Source organism: Pseudophryne corroboree, chromosome 9 (genome assembly GCF_028390025.1).
Source record: "Pseudophryne corroboree isolate aPseCor3 chromosome 9, aPseCor3.hap2, whole genome shotgun sequence".
NCBI classification, from domain to species: Eukaryota; Metazoa; Chordata; class Amphibia; order Anura; family Myobatrachidae; genus Pseudophryne; species Pseudophryne corroboree.
This window is the reverse complement of record NC_086452.1, coordinates 359,177,854-359,199,078: the sequence shown is the minus strand read 5'-3', so window position 1 is coordinate 359,199,078 and position 21,225 is coordinate 359,177,854. Positions and strand designations below refer to the sequence as shown.

Sequence of the window (21,225 nt, the reverse complement as noted above, 5' to 3'; positions counted from 1 at the left end):
GTATTGTGTCAGCGAGTGGACAGCATTTCCTTGGTTGTTCTTTTCCTTTGGCGGCGTGCCGCACATATATTTAGTTTTAGGGTAGTTAGTAGCCCCTAGCTTTCTGTTGTTTTAGTCAGAGGTCCCCTTGTTATTATCCTGTCTCGGTTCACGCCTTGTCTCACGCTAAGACCTGGGGGCATCGGAGTTGGGCAGACATAATCCGCCCTTCAAACGCGGCTGCCGTGGGCCCAAGAAACCATAGTCACTCAGGCGTGAACTGACCACACGGGTAAAACAACAGAGGTAGGGTGCTAGGGGCTATTTCCACACCACACCTTGTTTCAGCGTCACGTTCTGGTGCTCAGGACTCACTACGCAACATCTCCCTTGTTCTGAGCACCAGGAACCTAACAGCTGTCACTTTGTTGGCCTGAGCTTCTGCTAGACGTGTGTCAGAGTTGGGGGCTTTGTCATGTAAAAGCCCATGCTTGATCTTCCATGAAGATAGAGCTGAGCTTCGGACATGTCAGCAGTTTCTTCCGAAGGTTGTGTCGGCATTGCTACTGACTCAATTTCTTCAAAGTCTTTAGATGTTGTAAGGACTCTATCTATGTGAGGAGGACTGCTCGTCACAGAAAATCGGACTCTCTGTTTGTCCTGTATGATCCCAAGAAAATTGGGTGTCCTGCTTCTAAGCAGACGATCTCTCGCTGGATCAGGTTCACTATCCACCATGCGTATTCTACGGCAGGATTGCCGTGTCCTACGTCTACTAAGGGCCACTCTACTCGTAAGGTGGGTTCTTCCTGGGCGGCTGCCCAGGGTGTCTCAGCTTTACAACTCTGCCGAGCGGCTACTTGGTCGGGACCGAAACACGTTCGCAAAGTTCTACAAGTTCGATTCTTTGGCCTCTGAGGACCTGAAGTTTGGTCAATCAGTTCTGCAGGAGCCTCCGCGCTCTCCCTCCCATTCTGGGAGCTTTGGTACATCCCCATGGTACTAATGTGGACCCCAGCATCCTCTAGGACGTAAGAGAAAATAGGATTTTTTTAAACCTACCGGTAAATCCTTTTCTCATAGTCCGTACAGGATGCTGGGCGCCCGCCCTGCGCTTCGTTTTCCTGCAGTGGTTTTCTGGTTCAGTACAACTTTGTTTTTAGTTATGTACTGCATTGTTACTTGGTAAGTACTGTTTCAGTAGTTGCTGAGTTTCCAAGCGTATTAGCTTGGTTTGCCTTCTGTGTGTGAGCTGGTGTTACTCTCGCCACTATCTGTGTTAAATCCTTCTCTCGAAGATGTCCGTCTCCTCGAGCATAGTTTCTAGACTGAGTCTGGTAGGAGGGGCATAGAGGGAGGAGCCAGCCCACACTCTCAAACTCTTAAAGTGCGAATGGCTCCTAGTGGACCCGTTTATACCCTATGGTACTAATGTGGACCCCAGCATCCTCTAAGGACTACGAGAAAAGGATTTACCGGTAGGTAATTAAAATCCTATTTTTTTAGGTCTGTTCAGAAAACAGCAATCCATGTTTTTTTATACTTATGTAACTATATATATATATATATATATATATATATATATATTATCGCTACAGCAAGCTAAAGAAAGAAAAAGTATTTACCATTTCTTATAGGTTTTTCAGTTTGCTATGAATATACATATATATATATATATATATATCAACCAGTCAGGTGGCACTCCATAAATCTCCGAATACTTCAGGTAAAATGCCGGTGCCTTCCCAATGGGAGAGGAATACACCTCCCTCAGAAATATCGCGTCTGTACGGGCGGCACTCTCGGCGAATAAAGCAAGACAAAACTAGTATCCTTGGAGTTTTGTCTTGCTTTATTCGCCGAGAGTGCCGCCCGTACAGACGCGATATATATATATATATATTTTAATAACATTTTTATTTAAACACAAATTTTCACACTATTTCAGTTGTATGTATATCACAGTATTCAGCATAATTTCAACAGGATGTATAAATGAATTACAAGAATTGCAATATATATCTTCAATATAATACAATATAAATAACATTGCAGTACGTTATCTTAAAACGTACACACATAATTGCAGAGTATGGCTATCAGAGCGGAGGAGAGGTGGCCTGGTACCCAACCTATCCCAATGAATTAATACCTTCTAGACTATATAGTGATCTTAATCGGCGAGTCTCCAGCAATAATCTGCGTTACATACCATTGTGTATTTTTAATGAATTCATGTATTTTACATCTCATGTCTAAATGTAGGGAAGCAATGTAACTTTCCCATGTTTCCATAAATTTCTTTACCCTTCTATCTCCATCCAAAATCATCTCAATCCATTCCATATTAAAAACATGGATGTTTTTCTTTAACCGCTTAAGTGACAATTTTTCCCCCAAAAACCGCTCCGAAATTGTAGTTTTTTTTATGAGTGAATTAGGTGAAGAACATGATTTTAGTTACTAAATAAATGAGGAAGGGGATGCGTCCCCGAAACGTCACCTGTTGTTTCCAATAAACACTTCACGGAGTGGAGTTCGTTTCACACTTCTTCAAGTCTGTGAGTGCCACCTGTTTCTCTTTGCTATATATATATATATATATATATATATATATATTTTGTAAATATTTTTTCAAACATCGAAACATTGATCGGAACATCGCGGCTTTCATTTTGAAAGCCGCGACAGCCTCCAGGTACACAGGGCTGGCTTGGGAGGGTTAATTTATACTCCCCAGTAGCTACTATTGTCTGCAGCCGCTGGAAAGGGGGGTTCCTGCCGTGCTGACCAATCAGCAGTAAACGGCAGCACGGCAATCAGTAGGGGAGAGTTCATGGAGGCAGAGGGACCCTCCGGTCCCTCTGACAGCAGCAGCAGAGGGAAGTTTCCCTTCCCTGCCGCTGCTAACACTGTTTATCTGACTGGTCGCATCCTGTGCAAACAGGTCAGATAAAGCACTTGCAGGCATGGTCGCATCTGATGACTATTTTCCCAGTCACTATTCGAAAAACTTCTTATTACACTTAGAGATGAGCGGGTTTGTTTCGGTGAGATCCGAACCCCCCCCCCCTCCCCCCCCCGAACTTCGCCTATTTTACACGGTTCCGAGGCAGCCTCGGATCTTCCCGCCTTGCTCGGTTAACCCGAATGCGCCCAAACGTCATCATCCCGCTGTCGGATTCTCGCGAGATTCATATTCTATATAAAGAGCCGCGCATCGCCACCATTTTCACTCGTGCATTGGAGATTGAACGGAGAGGACGTGGCTGCGTTCTCTCCCTGAAAAGCTCTGTAATCTGTGCTCAGTGTGCTGCAAATATCTGTGCTCAGTGTGCTGAAAATATCTACGTTCTCTGCCTGAAAACGCTCCATATCTGTGCTCAGTGTGCTGCAAATATCTGTGCTCAGTGTGCTTTATTGTGGGGACTGGGGACCACCAGTATAATAGTAGTACAGTACAGTAGGCCATTGCTGTATCTTGCAGCTCTGTGTCACTGCAAGTATCCATTTAATATCTGTGCTGCATTTTTGTGAGCAGTATATATAGTATTACAGTGCAGCATTTTGGTGGCCAACAGTATATAGTTGTACAGTAGGCCATTGCTGTATCTTGCAGCTCTGTGTCACTGCAAGTATCCATTCCATATCTGTGCTGCATTTTTGTGAGCAGTATATATAGTATTGCAGTGCAGCATTTTGGTGACCAATAGTATATAGTTGTACAGTAGGCCATTGCTGTATCTTGCAGCTCTGTGTCACTGCAAGTATCCATTCCATATCTGTGCTGCATTATTGTGAGCTGTATATAGTAGGACAGTGCAGCATTTTGGTGACCAGCAGTATACATATATAGTACAGTACAGTAGGCCATTGCTGTATCTTGCAGCTCTGTGTCACTTCTAGTATCTTGATCAGTGCTCAATATCTGCTGCATTGTTGTGACCAGTATGTATACTGTACTGTGCGACGTGTGTTATACACCTGGTGATTACTGAATATTATACATTCTGTAATCTGTACTGAGCGATGTGTGAGATACACCTGGTGATTATTATACACCCTATATTATTATTATTATTATCCTTTATTTATATGGCGCCACAAGGGTTCCGCAGCGCCCAATTACAGAGTACATAAATAGTTGATGACAGTATAGGACAAGTACAGGGTAAATAAACATAGTTACATCAGCAGATGACACTGGAATAAGTATCAGGTGGCAGAAGACTGCTGGATGTGGTACAGTTGAAGATTATTAAAGTAAGACAAAGGATAAGCACATGAGGGAAGAGGGCCCTGCTCGTGAGAGCTTACAATCTAAAGGGGAGGGGTAGACAGACAGGGGTGACACAGATGGGGTACATAGAGAACGTGGAACAGAGGGTTAGGATGAGATTTGGCAGGGTTTGGTGAAGAAGTGGACCCCCAGAAGGCACAAGTCAATACTTAACATTGCAACATTTTACTGGGCTATGCAGGAGAAAATTAAAAATAGGGAAATAAAAAAAAAAAGAATCGATAACTTCTACCGCTTTCAAAAAGGTAAATGGAAGCTGAAATAATGGACAACTACCTCATGGAAGCCAGATACAGTATACCAAACAGTACTTAGCAGAGTTAGGAATGAGTGCTTATGAAATACAGTAACATTTTGTCATAATATTTCAGAAACTGCATGGCTGGTCTCTTGCACTCTTTTGCTCTAATACACCACCTGCTTTAGGATTTATATTCAAAAACATTATGTCTCCATAATCCCAAAAAACGTCAGTCTTCTTGGAAAGTGGTTTGTTCCTTTGTAAGGGAAAGAGAACAAACGTTCTCAAACAACAGTTTCTCAATTTCTTTTTCCTCTGGGAAGGGATTGTGGACATACCTACTCTCCCGGAAGCTGCGGGAGGCTCCCGTTTTTTGGGGTAGCCCCCCGCCCCCCCCTGGAAGAGTGGGCAGGTCTCCCACATCCTGCTCGCACCCTAGTGATGCGAGCAGGATGGAGAGATAACCTCCCGCATTCGCGGGTCCGTCGGGTGGAGAAGGGGTTAAAGTGATGCAAATCGCATCATTTTAGCCCCACCCCCACCCCGCGGACCCTCGAATCGCGGTCTTTCCCGGTGCGGGGGCGGGGCTTAGTGATGTCACAGTCCGGCCCCGCTCCCTGAAGACACCTGCAGCGTCTCCTCTCCGGGCTTCTCCCGGAGAGGAGAAATACAGTGTCGGTAAGTATGATTGTGGATTCGCAGGAATATCTGAGCATTTCTGTAATCAGAAAGCAGCGACTTTCTACAAATGTTTACGAATAATTCCAGTGATTTTGTAATTTTCTTCCAGTGATTTGGACCAATAATACCATTGATTAGAACGAATAATTCCTGTGATTTTGTCATTTTCTTCCAGTGATATTGAGGCGTTTGTGTCGCTTAGTTTAGCCATCCAGCGACCACAGTGCACCTCTTTTTCTCTTTTCTTTTCATCATGTGCTGTTTGGGGCCAATTTTTTTAAGTGCCATCCTGTCTGACACTGCAGTGCCACTCCTAGATGGGCCAGGTGTTTGTGTCGGCCACTTGGCCACTTAGCTTAGTCATCCAGCGACCTCGGTGCAAATTTTAGGACTAAAAATAATATTGTGAGGTGTGAGGTGTTCAGAATAGACTGGAAATGAGTGGAAATTATGGTTATTGAGGTTAATAATACTATGGGATCAAAATGACCCCCAAATTCTATGATTTAAGCTGTTTTTGAGGGGTTTTTGAAAAAAAACACCCGAATCCAAAACACCCGAATCCGACAAAAAATATTTAGGGAAGTTTTGCCAAAACGCGTCCGAATCCAAAACACGTCCGCGGAACCGAATCCAAAACCAAAACACAAAACCCGAAAAATTTCCGGTTCCCTACCCACAACACAGCAGCGGCTCTGTGTCCCTCTTCCCTACCCACCACACAGCAGCGATTACTGTGTCCCTCTTCCCTACCCACAACACAGCAGCGGCTCTGTGTCCCTCTTCCCTACCCACAACACAGCAACGGCTCTGTGTCCCTCTTCCCTACCCACACCACAGCAGCGGGTCTGTGTCCATCTCCTACCCACAACACAGCAGCGGCTCTGTGTCCCTCTTCCCTACCCACCGCACAGCAGCGGCTCTGTGTCCCTCTTCCATACCCACAACACAGCAGCGGCTCTGTGTCCCTCTTCCCTACCCACAACACAGCAGTGGCTCTGTGTCCCTCCCCCCTACCCACAACACAGCAGCGGCTCTGTGTCTCTCTTTCCTACCCACAACACAGCAGTGGCTCTGTGTCCCTCTTCCCTACCCACAACACAGCAGCGGCTCTGTGTCCCCCTTCCCTACCCACAACACAGAAGCGGCATCACCCAGCCCCCCCCCCCTTCCCCCCAAGCTCACAGTGGTGATTTTGTGTCACCCTCCTCTGCCCACAACACATGGCTCTGTGTCCCTCTTCCCTACCCACCGCACAGCAGCGGCTCTGTGTCCCTCTTCCATACCCACAACACAGCAGCGGCTCTGTGTCCCTCTTCCCTACCCACAACACAGCAGTGGCTCTGTGTCCCTCTCCCCTACCCACAACACAGCAGCGGCTCTGTGTCTCTCTTTCCTACCCACAACACAGCAGTGGCTCTGTGTCCCTCTTCCCTACCCACAACACAGCAGCGGCTCTGTGTCCCCCTTCCCTACCCACAACACAGCAGCGGCATCACCCAGCCCCCCCCCCCTTCCCCCCAAGCTCACAGTGGCGATTTTGTGTCACCCTCCTCTGCCCACAACACAACGGTGGCTCTGTGTCCCTCTTCTCTACCCACAAAACAGCAGCAGCTCTGTATCCTCCTTCCCTACCAACAACACAGCAGCGGCTCTGTGTCCCTCTTACCTACCCACAGCACTGCAGTGGCTCTGTGTCCGTCTTCCCTAGCACCAACACAGCAGTGGCTCTGTGTCCCTCTCCCCTACCCACAACACAGCAGCGGCTCTGTGTCCCTCTTCCCTACCAACACAGCAGCGGCTCTGTATCTCTCTTTCCTACCAACAACACAGCAGCGGCTCTGTGTCCCTCTTCCCTACCCACAACACAGCAGCGGCTCTGTGTCCCTCTTCCCTACCCACAACACAGCAGTGGCTCTGTATCCCTCTTCCCTACCAACAACACAGCAGCGGCTCTGTGTCCCTCTTACCTACCCACAGCACTGCAGCGGCTCTGTGTCCCTCTCCCCTACCCACAACACAGCAACGGCTCTTTGTCCCTCTCTCCTACCCACAACACAGCAGCGGCTCTGTATCCCTCTTCCCTACCCACAACACAGCAGCGGCTCTGTGTTCCTCTTCCCTACCCACAACACAGCAATTGCCGCCTACTTCACTAGGAAGCAAACGAGATGTGGGAGATCCGGTCACTCTTCCATAGGTGCAAGGAACTGCCCAAAAGTTGGGAGTCTCCGGCAAGTTGCGGGAGAATAGGCAAGTATGCTCCAAGCTTTGATACATCTTAATAGAGGTGAAACAAGCAGAACATTAGAAGAAATGTAAAAAGTAATATTTGAGGAAGTTCAGATGGGCAAGTACAGTAGGGTGAGCTTTCATGAATCGTATTCACCCTCTGGACTTGTGCACACATGGAACTGCGCATACATTAAAGTCATTAATCATAAGCTGCTGCAACATTATTAAAACAGATGTGCATAATGGTGCCCATATGTGATACCCTACTGGTATTAGGTGTGCAAAAATCTGCAGTCACTGTGTATAGTGCATCACCCTTACCTTGCCCCGGCTGGTCATGGGTTCAGGCACAGTTACCAGAGGGTCCCCTGAAGAATCAGGTCTTTAACTACAAGTACATTGTGGGTGTGGACTACCGGTGTCGGTGCAGCGCATAAAGAATTGGGCGCCAGGCCATCTCAGAAAAACAGCATAAAGTTTATTTCAACATCAAACGGATATTTCAGGGATAACTTGTGAACACTCCTCCAGCACAAAGCATAAGTTACAGTGGATCCCATATCAGGGCACCTCCTCCAGCGCATCGCTTAGTCGCAGCGGCATATTTATAGCGAACATCAGTACATACCAGGGCATTCTGTGACCAGTAGTGCTACACATCAGGTTGCCGTCTCTCTCTCTCTCTTACTTAGCGAGGATTCTTTTCCTTGGGGGTGCTTAATCACGCCACGTGGCTTTCCGACCACTTCACCCAGATACCTCTCGAGATACTTTTCCATGGGGGCACTTACTCACGCCGCGTGGCTTCCAACCACTTCACCCAGATACCTCTTGAGACTCACACCTTGAGCACACTTTTCTCCTGGCATCACCCTTTCACTGGATTCTGCATACTGCTGCTCTCACACTGCGATGTCTCCCTCTGTCAAATGCTTTGCTGTGGCTGGCATCACTCCCCACCTAAACATGTGGGGAGCCCTCACTGGGGCTACATCTTTCTGGTTAATCCACCACACTTCAGCTAGCTAAAACATGTGCTTCTCCTCACTGTCTGTCTGCTCTCTGCTCTGCTGCTGCTGCTCTCATTCTGTTGTAGCTGTCTTGTGTCTCACTGCAGGACAACCTTTATATAACCCTGCATTCCCAGGGTCACATTCTAAATCTGGGATTTCCCGCTCTGTCTTTCCCGCTCTCAGTTTCCCGCTCTGAGTCTGCAAATGAGTGAGTCATGCCCTTTGCATTTTGCAGACTAATCTGTATAGCTATGAGCTGTGCTGTTAACTCCTTCTGTGCTGCAAGCTGTAGGCTGCTGGCACAGTGCTTATGCAACTCCAGCAAACATTTTACTTTTATTAAAGTCATGCTGGCACCTGTAGTGCCACAGTTGATTTGGGCTGCAGTTTCAGGGTATCACACATACACTTGTGCGATGCCCCGCGACGCGACATTGCGGGGCATCGCACCGGCATCGCCCCTGAACTGCCAAAGCGATTACCATGCGATCTAGCGATAGATCGCATGGTAATCACGTGATGGGCACGCCATCGCCGAGTGGGAGCGGCCTCTGGTGGGTGCCCATCGTGCATCGCAGTGCGATATATCGCATGTGTTTTTAAATACACATGCAATCGCACTGCGATGTGATAAATATTAAGTGCATTATTATTATCCTTTATTTATATGGCGCCACAAGGGTTCCGCAGCGCCCAATTACAGAGTACATAAACAAATAATAAAGCAGGAAAACAGCAACTTACAGTTGATGACAATATAGGACAAGTACAGGGTAAATAAACATAGCTACATCAGCAGATGACACTGGAATAAGTATCAGGTGGCAGAAGACTGCTGGATTTGGTGCAGTTGAATATTATTAGAGTAAGAAAAGGATAAGCACATGAGGGAAGAGGGCCCTGCTCGTGAGAGCTTACATTCTAAAGGGGAGGTGCATCACTTAATATCTTGCGACGCGACTTTCGACCGGTGTGTCTGCGCATCGCATCGCATGGTACCCAGTGGCGTAAGTTTGTCCCAGTTGCCCGGAGGCAAGAAAAATATTGGTGACACCCCCCCCAATTATATACATTTGCTCCTGCATGGCAAGCCTGCAGTTTCTAACTATATGAAGCTACTACAAAACCATTGCAACTAGGCAGATCTTTGTAGGGGTCCAGCCACAAACTACATGGATCTGCTCCATCATTCACAGTGCTGATTATTTCTCTGACAATTCATTTGCAAGTGTCATATCCAAGATTAGAACCCACAACCTATTGCACTGGTAGCATGCACCTTACTGATGGAGATATTTGCTCTTGCATAGGAAGTATGAGAATTCTAACTATATGAAGTTACTTGTAATTATCAGGGAAATAACTTCATATAGTTAGAATTCTCATGCTTCCTTTATAGGAGCAAATAGCTTCATCAGTAAGGTGTCTGCTTCCAGTGTATCTATAATAAAGAGGGTGTGATTTGTAAGGTGTAGTGACTAGTGGGGAAGTCGGCTACAGAAGAGATACCAGCTGCTGTCAATTAACTTAATTGATTAATGTCGCTGAACACACAGAACCGGAGAAGTGCCCCCCTTCAAAGCAGAAGCCCGGCGGCTGTTGACTCCGTTGCCTCCCAGAGTTCTGCCTCTGATGGTACCTAAAATGTGCATACAGTCCTTCGATTTATCTCACAGATGCGGTCAAAATTGAAGGATTGTACCTGATATCTCACAAGTGTATGGGCTACATAAGAATAGCTTATTAGGACATGAGCTGTCTGCTAATCCAGGCCTAAAAGAGTAAAAAGAAAATTAGCATGAAAAATCAGGTTTCAACAGTATTTTGGGGGTTATTCAGGTTTGTTAGCAAACCAAAAAAGCACACTAATGGGCAAAACCATGTGCACTGCAGAGAGAGAGAGAGAGAGAGAAGACTGCTGTGCTGCAGCAGTCTCCTCTCACTGCCCAATGCGCCGCTGGGCTGTGCTGCTGCTGTACAGGCACGGGCAGTGGTAGAGGGCAGAGAGAGTGTCTCCTTCATCCTTCCCTTCTCCCTTGGAGCTGCCCCCTTTTTCTAAGAGGTGGCTCCAATAGGCAAGGCCACAACTTCTCAGGTTTGGTCACGCCCCCAATACCTGCGTTCGTCACAGTTCTTCACGGCCTTTGTAATGGGCATAGGGATGGCCATTTGTGTTTGCCATCGATGGTGAAACTGTGAGTGGCCATCGAGGGCCACCAACTATGCTATGTGAGACCATTGATGGTTTCACTCATCAATATTCATCCCTGTTTTTTCAGTGAATGACCTGCGGGCCAATCACAGCCCGGGGACGGGGCTTTGCTGGTGTTGGGGAGGAGCTATGTGCCGAGTCCCGGCACCTTGCAAAAAAAAATGTAAATAATTTTTTTATGCTGTGCCATCGATGGAGGGAAACCATCTGGTTCTCTCCCATTGATGGCAAAAGCATTCAACATCGGCCATAAACCATCGATGATTAGGAATCATCGGCGGTCGATGGCCATCCCTAAATGGGCAGTACAGTAATTAATGCATACTTGCCTACCTGACCCTCTCCGTGAGGGAGAAAATGCTCTGTTCCTGGACTTTCCTGGTAATGTATGATTGCCATCACCTGTGGTGAAACACCTTTCTTATCAATTAACTAGCTCACCACAGGTGATGGCACTCATACATTACCAGGAAAGTCCTGGAACAGAGCATTTTCTCCCTCATGGAGAGGGTCAGGTAGGCAAGTATGAATTAATGCCTTATTCATTACACTGTGCTAATGATAAGGTTGATATAGATGAGTGTTCAACATGCACCTGATATGTAGAGTGAAACATATGGTATATTTTCAGTTTCATTTCAGTGTGCTGTAAGAGGGAAACGTTACAAATAAGAAATAACAAAATGTTTCTTACATAAAAAAGAACAAGTCAGAATGCAGGAGTTTATCACTAGAGCTCAGATACCCCCAGGCACCATTGTGTAGACTGTGCTGCTTCTGCCATTCACGCTCAGCACCACTGGCATAGCAATTAAATAAACTGTTTTTAGGCAAACTAGGGTGCAGACAAGGTGATGAGGGAAGGGACAATGGCAGAGAGTTGGGAGGGCTTTCTAATCTGTTTACAGGATTCCCTGCAGATCTCATGTGTATTTTCTCTTTGACATTGTTACTGTATATAGCAGACATTGTCATGTAGTTCTATGGTTCTGTGCTTTATAACACATTTCAGGCCGAACACAAAGACAGATTTTTTTGGGGTTGAAATTCTAATGTGCTTGGCAGTGCTGATAAGAGCTTGCACAAACTTCCAGGAGTCAGCGCTTACGGCACATTGCAAGCCAATCTATTCACAATATATTAAATATTTGGGTCTGCTTGACAGTGGAGATGTGAGTGTGTACATACAGGGCCAAATACAAGTAGACACTGCATCCCTAAGACATGCTCACATAAATTGGATGTGTAGGGGAAAATAAAATAAAATGCAAACAAACAAAACAAAAAAGTTTTGTCAGCAAACAGTAGTGTACAGTGTACCATGTGTGAGCGGTTCCATAATGATCACTTGCAACTTGGTAGAATTTTCACATGAAAGCCAAAATATCCAACATTTTCTAAACAAGATTTAAGCAGTTCATTTCTATCAAGTAAAATAGGTGTATCTGTGCTTTATATTTGCTGTACAAAAAGCAACTAGCGTCATGCTGACCAGTCAGGATATGATTACTATGATTTTTATTCTCCTTATGTATTCAGCAGGGCCGCCATCAGGGGTGGACTGCCAGGAAAGAGAGATGGGCCCACCAAGTGTCCGGCCTGGCTCACAGTGCCTGCTGTGTATGTATGTATGTATGTATGTATGAATGTATGGGCTGATCCATACATCTGTTGGGCAGGCTGCAGCACTTCTGGGTTTTGCAAACCAGAAGCTATCATCTGCTCCGGCTATCGGGCACTTCTAGGTACCTTTAGCCGGGAGCAGCACCTGCGACCATATACTGCACCAGTGCTGGCTGCTGTTCAGCGGCGTAGCCAGAACTTTGTGTGCCCCATAGCAACATTTTGAAGGGCCCCGTTCCAATGCTTCTAGAGAGACACTTTTCTACAGCAGTTGTTAATTTTATGCCCTATAATAGTGCCCTAGTTCATTTTCTGAACCATAGTAGTGCCTTATTTAATGTTATGCCCCATAATAGTGCCCTAGTTTCTTTTATGAATTGCAGTAGTGCTTAAATTCACCCTATGTAGTGCTCCCCGTTCATATTGTGCCTCATTACAGTGCCCCGGTTCATGTTATTTAACATTAAAATACTCACCAGTTTATTTTATACCACACTACAATAAGCAGGTCCAGGGGCATACCTAGATATATTGCAGGCCCCAAGGAAAAAGTTTGAAATTACCCCTACGTACCACCCAATGGCGAAAAATTTATATAACACATGTAACTTTGACAGGGAAGGTGGGCCCCTCTCAGCTCTGGGCCCCATAGCAGCTGCACTGCCTGCACCTATGGTAGCTACACCCTTGCTGCTGTTGTGTACTTGTTCTGCCCCCCCCCCCCCCAGCCCCCTCTGCTGACTCAGTCACCCAGCAAACCTTTGCTCCTCCCCTCAGCAGGGCAGCCGCAGCAAGTGAGTGATTAACACGGTCACTACAACTAGCTAGTAGCAGCAGCTGCCAATCATTTCCCTACCTCCGGCACCAGGGACACACACTACCCACACTATCCCCCAGCCCTCTAGACATACAGTACCCCAGGGTTATATCCTACTTTCCTGGCCCCATAGACTTAAACTATCTTCCAACCCCAGGGACATCCACTCCCCACTCTACCAACAGTCTCCTAGACATACAGTATTTTCCCAGGCCAGAGACATACACTACTTGCCCTATCACCCCCTCCCCTCTTGCTCCATGGACATACACTCCCCCCCCCCCCTTCCGGCTCCCGTAAACCTAAACTACCTTCGGACCAAGCTGGACCAAGGGACATACGCTCCCCACCCCACCAACCAGCTCCAGGGACAAACATTACTCCAAGTCCAAGGGACATAACACTACCTCTCTTCCAGCCCAAGGGACATAAATCATCTGCCCTGCGCCCCCAGCTCCGAGACATATAGTATCCTCCCTTCCCCTGGCCTCCAGAACACACACTAAACACATACTGTAGTGGGGGCTGCCCTTCGTGTACACATGTTGCATCTCAGCCCCACATTCTGGCTATGCCCAGTCCCCAGACACATTTCTGAGGCGGCACACAGAGACTTGTAGCTTAAACCAAAAACGTGTATTGTGAGGTCAAGGTTTCGGGGACACCTCCCCGTCTTCAGGACAACAGTGCAAGGTGAAAACAAACATTTATATGCATCAACTTACCCCGCATCGAATCTCCTCCCAGGCGTACGCCACGGCCCCGCCAGCCGAATTTCCTGCCTGGCGTCCTGCTGCGCACCATGTAATGCAGAAGTGACGTCCCGGCGCTCAGCCGCCCGCGTTGCCATGGCGACACTGGATCACAAGCATAAACATACAATGCAAATTCAGTTAGCGTGTAGATACCATTATGTGACATCACGTTAGTGTAATAATTTATAAATAAATATCTCATTTGACTATTTACTAATGTTAAATGTGGTGTGATCGTTATTCTGTTATATTAGTATGCAATAATACAGTTCATTGCATTCCTTACATAGGCAATCCGTGCAAATAGTGCCAAGTGTACAAGCTGCCAGGTCGGCTATCCGTTTAAAAAGTAGCATCTACACGTAATCCAAGCACATTAATACATTATATTTCTCTGACGTCCTAGTGGATGCTGGGTACTCCGTAAGGACCACGGGGGGATAGACGGGCTCCGCAGGAGACTGGGCACTTCTTTTAAGAAAAGATTAGGTACTACATCTGGTGTGCACTGGCTCCTCCCTCTATGCCCCTCCTCCAGACCTCAGTTAGAATCTGTGCCCGGCCTGAGCTGGATGCACTTAGTGGGCTCTCCTGAGTTCACTATAAAGAAAAGTATTTGTTAGGTTTTTTATTTTCAGTGAGATCTGCTAGCAACAGACTCACTGCTACGTGGGACTTAGGGGAGAGAAGCAAACCTACCTGCTTGCAGCTAGCTTGTGCTTCTAGGCTACTGGACACCATTAGCTCCAGAGGGATCGAACACAGGGCCCGACCTCGATCGTCCGTTCCCAGAGCCGCGCCGCCGTCCCCCTTGCAGAGCCAGAAGACAGAAGAAACCGGAGAAAATCGGCGGCTGAAGACTCCGGTCTTCAATAAGGTAGCGCACAGCGCTGCAGCTGTGCGCCATTGTTCCCACAGCACACCACACGCTCCGGTCACTGGTGGGTGCAGGGTGCAGGGCGCTGGGGGGGGGGGCGCCCTGGGCTGCAATTATTATACCTTTTGGCACAAAAAAGCACATAATACAGTGTATAACACTGTATATGTGCAGAAACCCCCGCCATTAACGTTATAAAAAGCGGGAGAAGCCCGCCGCTGAAGGGGCGGGGCTATCTTCCTCAGCACAGCCAGCGCCATTTTCTCTTCACAGCTCCGCTGGAAGGACGCTCCCCAGGCTCTCCCCTGCAGTATACACTACAGAAAGGGTAAAAAAGAGAGGGGGGGGGGCACATAAATTTAGGCACAAAATTGTGATATAAGCAGCTATAGGGGGAAAATTCACTTTGTGTATAGTGTATATCCCTCTGTTATATAGCGCTCTGGTGTGTGCTGGCATACTCTCTCTCTGTCTCCCCAAAGGACTTTGTGGGGTCCTGTCCTCAGTCAGAGCATTCCCTGTGTGTGTGCGGTGTGTCGGTACGGCTGTGTCGACATGTTTGATGAGGACGCTTACGTGGAGGCGGAGCAGGTGCCGATAAGTGTGATGTCGCCCCCTGCGGGGCCGACACCTGAGTGGATGGATATGTGGAAGGTATTAACCAACAGTGTCAACTCCTTGCATAAAAGGTTCGATGACGCAGCTTTGGGACAGCCGGCATCTCAGCCCGCGCCTGCCCAGGCATCTCAGAGGCCGTCAGGGGCTCAAAAACGCCCGCTACCTCAGATGGCAGACACAGATGTCGACACGGAGTCTGACTCCAGTGTCGACGAGGATGAGACAAATGTACAATCCACTAGGGTCATCCGATGCATGATTACGGCAATGAAAAATGTGGTGCACATTTCTGACATTAACCCGGTTACCACAAAAAAGGGTATTATGTTTGGGGAGAAAAAGCAGCCAGTGACTTTTCCCCCATCTGATGAGTTAAATGAATTGTGTGAAGAAGCGTGGGGTTCCCCAGATAAGAAACTAGTAATTTCTAAGCAGTTACTAATGGCGTACCCTTTATCGCCAACGGATAGGTTACGCTGGGAGACATCCCCTAAGGTGGACAAGGCGCTCACACGCTTATCAAAAAAGGTGGCACTGCCTTCTCAAGATACGGCCGCCTTAAAGGAACCTGCAGATAGAAAGCAGGAGGCTATCCTGAAGTCTGTGTATACACACTCAGGTACTATACTGAGACCTGCTATTGCTTCAGCATGGATGTGCAGTGCTGCAGCAGCGTGGTCTGATTCCCTGTCTGATAACATTGATTCCCTTGACAGGGACACTATATTGCTAACCATAGAGCATATTAAAGACGTAGTCTTATATATGAGAGATGCACAGAGGGACATTTGCCGGCTGGCATCTAGAATTAATGCAATGTCCATTTCTGCCCGGAGAGTATTATGGACTCGGCAGTGGACAGGTGATGCTGATTCTAAAAGGCACATGGAAATTTTGCCTTATAAGGGTGAGGAATTGTTTGGGGACGGTCTCTCGGACCTCGTATCCACAGCAACAGCTGGGAAGTCGACTTTTTTACCTCAGGTTCCCTCACAGCCTAAGAAAGCACCGTATTATCAAGTACAGTCCTTTCGGCCTCAGAAAGGCAAGCGGGTTAGAGGCGCGTCCTTTCTGCCCAGAGGCAGGGGTAGAGGGAAAAAGGTGCACCATACAGCCAGTTCCCAAGAACAAAAATCCTCCCCTGCTTCCACTAAGTCCACCGCATGACGCTGGGGCTCCATATGTGGAGCCAGGTGCGGTGGGGGCCCGTCTCCGGAACTTCAGCGATCAGTAGGTTCGCTCACAGGTGGATCTCTGGGTTCTACAAGTGGTATCTCAGGGATACAAGCTGGAGTTTGAGACGTCTCCCCCTCGCCGTTACCTCAAATCAGCCTTGCCAGCTACTCCCCAGGACAGGGAGGTAGTACTGGCGGCAATTCACAAGCTGTACCTCCAGCAGGTGATAATCAAAGTTCCCCTCCTTCAACAGGGACGGGGTTACTATTCCACAATGTTTGTGGTACCGAAACCAGACGGTTCGGTGAGACCCATTCTAAATTTGAAATCCTTGAACACTTATATAAGGAAGTTCAAGTTCAAAATGGAATCGCTCAGGGCGGTTATTGCAAGCCTGGAAGAGGGGGATTACATGGTATCACTGGACATCAAGGATGCTTACCTACATGTCCCCATTTACCCACCTAACCAGGTGTACCTCCGTTTTGTGGTACAGGACTGCCATTACCAATTCCAGACGTTGCCGTTTGGTCTGTCCACTGCACCGAGGGTATTTACCAAAGTAATGGCCGAAATGATGATACTCCTTCGAAAGAAGGGAGTTATAATTATCCCGTACTTGGATGATCTCCTTATAAAGGCGAGGTCCATGGAGCAGTTGTTGGTCGGAGTAACACTATCTCAGGAAGTGCTACAACAGCACGGCTGGATTCTGAATATCCCAAAGTCGCAGCTGGTTCCTACGACGCGTCTGCTGTTCCTGGGTATGATTCTGGACACAGAACAGAAGAAGGTGTTTCTCCCGGAGGAGAAGGCCAAGGAGTTGTCATCTCTGTTCAGAGACCTCCTGAAACCAAAACAGGTGTTGGTGCATCACTGCACGCGAGTCCTGGGAAAGACGGTAGCTTCTTACGAGGCAATTCCATTCGGCAGGTTCCATGCAAGGATCTTTCAGTGGGATCTGTTAGACAAGTGGTCCGGATCGCATCTTCAGATGCATCGGCTGATCACCCTGTCCCCGAGGGCCAGGGTGTCTCTGCTGTGGTGGCTGCAGAGTGCTCATCTTCTCGAGGGCCGCATATTCGGCATACAGGACTGGGTCCTGGTGACCACGGATGCAAGCCTCCGAGGTTGGGGGGCAGTCACTCAGGGAAGAAACTTCCAAGGACAATGGTCGAGTCAGGAGGCTTCCCTACACATAAATATTCTGGAACTAAGGGCCATTTACAATGCCCTAAGTCAGGCAAAACCCCTGCTTCAAATCCAGCCGGTGCTGATTCAGTCAGACAACATCACGGCGGTCGCCCATGTAAACCGACAGGGCGGCACAAGAAGCAGGATGGCGATGGCAGAAGCCACAAGGATTCTCCGATGGGCGGAAAATCACGTGATAGCACTGTCGGCATTGTTCATTCCGGGAGTGGACAACTGGGATGCAGACTTCCTCAGCAGGCACGACCTCCACCCGGGAGAGTGGGGATTTCATCCAGAAGTCTTCCAGCTGATTGTAAATCGTTGGGAAAGGCCACAGGTGGACATGATGGCGTCCCGCCTCAACAAAAAGCTAAAAAGATATTGCGCCAGGTCAAGGGACCCTCAGGCGATAGCTGTGGACGCTCTAGTGACACCGTGGGTGTACCAGTCAGTTTATGTGTTCCCTCCTCTTCCTCTCATACCAAAGGTACTGAGGTTAATAAGAAAGAGAGGAGTAAGGACTATACTCATCGTTCCGGATTGGCCAAGAAGGACTTGGTACCCGGAACTACAAGAAATTATCTCAGAGGACCCTTGACCTCTGCCGCTCCGACAGGACCTGCTACAGCAGGGGCCCTGTCTGTTCCAAGACTTACCGCGGCTGCGTTTGACGGCATGGCGGTTGAACGCCGGATCCTGATGGAAAAGGGCATTCCGGTTGAAGTCATTCCTACGCTGATAAAAGCCAGGAAGGATGTGACAGCAAAACATTATCACCGCATATGGCGAAAATATGTTGCTTGGTGTGAGGCTATGAAGGCCCCAACAGAAGAATTTCAGCTGGGTCGATTTCTGCACTTCCTACAGTCAGGAGTGACTATGGGCCTAAAATTGGGATCCATTAAAGTCCAGATTTCGGCCCTGTCGATTTTCTTTCAAAAAGAACTGGCTTCACTGCCTGAAGTTCAGACGTTTGTTAAGGGAGTGCTGCATATTCAGCCCCCTTTTGTGCCTCCAGTGGCACCTTGGGATCTCAACGTTGTGTTGGATTTCCTAAAATCACATTGGTTTGAGCCACTTCAGACCGTGGAGTTGAAATATCTCACGTGGAAAGTGGTCATGCTTTTGGCCTTGGCTTCGGTTAGGCGTGTGTCAGAATTGGCGGCTTTGTCATGTAAAAACCCCTATCTGATCTTCCATATGGACAGGGCAGAATTGAGGACTCGTCCCCAATTTCTCCCTAAGGTGGTGTCAGCGTTTCATTTGAACCAACCTATTGTGGTGCCTGCGGCTACTCGAGACTTGGAGGCTTCCAAGTTGCTGGATGTAGGCCGGGCCCTGAAAATCTATGTTTCCAGGATGGCTAGAGTCAGAAAAACTGACTCGCTGTTTATCCTGCATGCACCCAACAAGCTGGGTGCTCCTGCTTCTAAGCAGACTGTTGCTCGCTGGATCTGTAGCACGATTCAACTTGCACATTCTGCGGCTGGACTGCCGCATCCTAAATCAGTCAAAGCCCATTCCACAAGGAATGGTCGGGATCAAACACGTTTGCAAAATTCTACAAGTTTGATGCCCTGGCTGAGGAGGACCTTGAGTTTGCTCATTCGGTGCTGCAGAGTCATCCACACTCTCCCGCCCGTTTGGGAGCTTTGGTATAATCCCCATGATCCTTACGGAGTACCCAGCATCCACTAGGACGTCAGAGAAAATAAGATTTTACTCACCGGTAAATCTATTTCTCGTAGTCCGTAGTGGATGCTGGGAGCCCGTCCCAAGTGCGGAATTCTGCAATACTTGTTTATAGTTATTGCTTAACTATAGGGTTTTTTGTTCCTAGCCATCAGTTTAATGAGGCTCAGTTGTTGTTCATACTGTTAACTGGGTATAGTTATCACGAGTTGTACGGTGTGATTGGTGTGGCTGGTATGAGTCTTACCCTGGATTCCAAATCCTTTCCTTGTAATGTCAGATCTTCCGGGCACAGTTTCCCTAACTGAGGTCTGGAGGAGGGGCATAGAGGGAGGAGCCAGTGCACACCAGATGTAGTACCTAATCTTTTCTTTAAAGAAGTGCCCAGTCTCCTGCGGAGCCCGTCTATCCCCCCGTGGTCCTTACGGAGTACCCAGCATCCACTACGGACTACGAGAAATAGATTTACCAGTGAGTAAAATCTTATTTTATATATATATATAAAAACTTACATTATATATCAAAAAACGTGCAGAATAAAAATATTTGACAAAATATGTACATGAAGCAGCATTTCTACTCACAAGTGTGGAAACACCTTACCCCCCTCTATACTTTTATTCTCCATATAATTAATACTACCTATATACTCATATCAAGATATTTCAGCTGACTCAATAGCTCTAACCTGCAATTTCTTTCTCAAAATCATAGTGCCATCAGACTAATTACTAGTGATGAGCGGATTCGGTTTTACTCGGTTTTACTCGGTTTTACTCGGTTCTCAAAACGGCATCTTATTGGCTCACGGATGTCACATGTTTTGGATAGCCAATAAGATGCCGTTTTGAGAACCGAGTAAAACCGAGTAAAACCGAGTAAAACCGAACCTCGCTCATCACTACTAATTACAGCTACATTATGCATTCCATGCCCAGAATGCTAATCAATAACATCAATCTAGTTTTATAAAGAATTTTTAGTTTTATACTAAATTTAGTTTTATAGAAATTAGTCAGCCCTAAACTATCATTCAGGCCCCTGGTCTCAATGTATTTAGCCTGTGAATCCACATTGACTCTAACTGTAAAAGCTTTTTACCTCTATTTCCTCCTCTAAGAGATTCTGGTATGTAATCAATTATCCGGTGTTTGAATGTTGCCATCCGATGCCTATGTTCTAGGAAGTGGCGTGCCACAGGCTGCTCTCCACTCCCAGAGGACAATGCATTTCTAATGGCCTGCCTATGTTGTGCCATCCTGATTTTAAATTGCCATTCGGTCTTTCCTATATAGTAACGCCCACACGGGCACATAATGGCATAGACCACATATTTGGTGCTGCACGTTGGAGGCCATTTAATGGGAAATTTCTTCCCCGTAAAGGGATGAGAGATACTGTCTCCTGGTGACATGTGAGAGCAGGTTGTGCAGCTTGTGCACTTAAAAACACCCGTTCTTCCGTGTCAAGAAATTTGTAGGAATATTTTTCAGTTTTGACATGTCCGTTTTCACAATTATGTCCCTGATACTCCTACCTCTGTTATAGCTTGGCATTAGTCTTTTACCCTTAAAGACCTTTAATTCAGGGTCAGTAGACACTATTGGCCATAAAGTTTTCATCTTTTTCTTAATGAGATCAATTTTTACGTTGAACTCATTAACCCATAGTATTACTTTAGAGCTGTCTTTGGGTTTGGAGGGTTGGAGCAACATCTCCCGGCTACTCTGCCGTGCCCTTATTCAAGCTGATCTTAATAATTACAATGGGTAGCCCCTTTGTAGAAATCTCTGCTCCATCTCATCCAGTTGT

General features: G+C 47.2%; 1 protein-coding gene across 1 annotated transcript in view; it reads right to left on the bottom strand.

The window, feature by feature from the left end:
• Positions 1 to 21,225, bottom strand: part of CACNA1I (calcium voltage-gated channel subunit alpha1 I) — a 699,757-nt gene that overhangs the window by 240,785 nt on the left and 437,747 nt on the right. The gene's annotated exons all lie outside the window — the stretch shown is intronic.